Genomic DNA, 2876 nt, shown 5'->3' on the forward strand with positions numbered 1-2876 from the left:
GTCATCACAGAATGATCTGCGGTAGGTGACTGATGATATGGCAATAACCCTTAATGGCATTCGTGTTTCCTATCAAGGCACTGGCTTAGCAGTGAAGATGTGCAGCAGTGACCTTCATTTTCAGATTAAGGGTGACCTTTTGGTATGTGACATCTCTACAGGACCTTACACCATTAGCCCATAAAGCACCCTCAGCAGAGGTTAGTTGTGCTCACATATATCCAGTTTCTTACTTTAAAAATTATTAAAAGATTTAAAAAGACTATCCCATTTTTTGTTTGTTTTGTTCAGCTACATATCAAAAGGACTGCAGCATTTTAAGTGTTTCATCAGCAACACAGGATGGTCAATCAAGGGTGAAAACAGACCGGAACGTCATCCACTGCAGTTTCGGATGAGAAAAATCTAAATATGCAATTTATGCACTTGATATCAAGTATTTTCATTTAAGTTTACAGATCGGTCATAAGTGGGGAGTATTATACTAATAAGTGGGTAAAATCATGGTAACAATTAATATAAACCTGCAAATGACTTTAGTTAAGTTGTTTCTGAACACAAATCCACCACTTAGATATTACTGGATAAAATATAGTATTTTACAATTACATTTAAGATCTTACTGTTACGACTACTTTTTAAAGATATTTCTATATAAACTACAAAGATATTACCATTTTGTTACAGACTTGTTACCAACAAAAATGGTGGGTTATTGTTTAGAGCTTAAAGATGACACTATCCACTTATGGCTGACCTGTAAAGTAAACAGATACTGTTATTTCAGACAAATTTACCTTTTTTTATAACTAAATATATAACATGAATATAAATGTATGTACTGACTGAACCTTAATATATAAGATGAATGTAAATGCACAATAGCACAGTATGTACTGCCTGAACCTTAATATATAACATGAATGTAAATGCACAATAGCACAGTATGTACTGACTGAACCTTAATATATAACATGAATGTAAATGCACAATAGCACAGTATGTACTGACTCAACCTTAATATATAACATGAATGTAAATGCACAATAGCACAGTATGTACTGACTGAACCTTAATATATAACATGAATGTAAATGCACAGTAGCACAGTATGTACTGACTGAACCTTAATATATAACATGAATGTAAATGCACAATAGCACAGTATGTACTGCCTGAACCTTAATATACAGTATAACATGAATGTAAATGCACAATAGCACAGTATGTACTGCCTGAACCTTAATATATAACATGAATGTAAATGCACAATAGCACAGTATGTACTGCCTGAACCTTAATATATAACATGAATGTAAATGCACAGTAGCACAGTATGTACTGCCTGAACCTTAATATATAACATGAATGTAAATGCACAGTAGCACAGTATGTACTGACTGAACCTTAATATATAACATGAATGTAAATGCACAATAGCACAGTATGTACTGCCTGAACCTTAATATATAACATGAATGTAAATGCACAGTAGCACAGTATGTACTGACTGAACCTTAATATATAACATGAATGTAAATGCACAGTAGCACAGTATGTACTGACTGAACCTTAATATATAACATGAATGTAAATGCACAGTAGCACAGTATGTACTGACTGAACCTTAATATATAACATGAATGTAAATGCACAATAGCACAGTATGTACTGACTGAACCTTAATATATAACATGAATGTAAATGCACAATAGCACAGTATGTACTGACTGAACCTTAATATATAACATGAATGTAAATGCACAATAGCACAGTATGTACTGCCTGAACCTTAATATATAACATGAATGTAAATGCACAGTAGCACAGTATGTACTGACTGAACCTTAATATATAACATGAATGTAAATGCACAGTAGCACAGTATGTACTGACTGAACCTTAATATATAACATGAATGTAAATGCACAGTAGCACAGTATGTACTGACTGAACCTTAATATATAACATGAATGTAAATGCACAATAGCACAGTATGTACTGACTGAACCTTAATATATAACATGAATGTAAATGCACAATAGCACAGTATGTACTGACTGAACCTTAATATATAACATGAATGTAAATGCACAATAGCACAGTATGTACTGACTGAACCTTAATATATAACATGAATGTAAATGCACAATAGCACAGTATGTACTGACTGAACCTTAATATATAACATGAATGTAAATGCACAATAGCACAGTATGTACTGACTGAACCTTAATATATAACATGAATGTAAATGCACAATAGCACAGTATGTACTGACTGAACCTTAATATATAACATGAATGTAAATGCACAATAGCACAGTATGTACTGACTGAACCTTAATATATAACATGAATGTAAATGCACAATAGCACAGTATGTACTGCCTGAACCTAAACATCTGTGAGTGCTGTACTAGTGGAGAGAGTGGGAGGTTGATGGGCTGCACCTCTCAGTCATTCAGCATATGAGCAGCAGACTCAGTGGGGGTGTACAGGTGTATGACACACACACACACACACACACACACACACACACACACACACACACACACACACACAGAGACACTCAGTGGGGGTGTACAGGTGTATGTCTGGGGTGGGGGGTGGCGTCTGTGAGGAGCCCTGCTGGCGGAGACAGACGCCCTAACGGGGCCCGTCGCTTTATTAATGACTGCTCAGGGACGGGCGCCGCCGCTAATGAAAGGTGGAACAAGGGCGTCTGAACAGGTGGCCTCTCAGAGAGGATTCTGGGTGATGGATGACGTTCCGTGCCGGAGCAATTACCAACATAAACTTTTGTTATCATTAATATCACGCTAATGTTGGTGTTACAAGAATAACGAGGTGTGCTTGAAAAAGCTCTGGGACTGG

The sequence above is a fragment of the Sprattus sprattus genome, assembly GCF_963457725.1.
Source record: "Sprattus sprattus genome assembly, chromosome: 17".
NCBI classification, from domain to species: domain Eukaryota; kingdom Metazoa; phylum Chordata; class Actinopteri; order Clupeiformes; family Clupeidae; genus Sprattus; species Sprattus sprattus.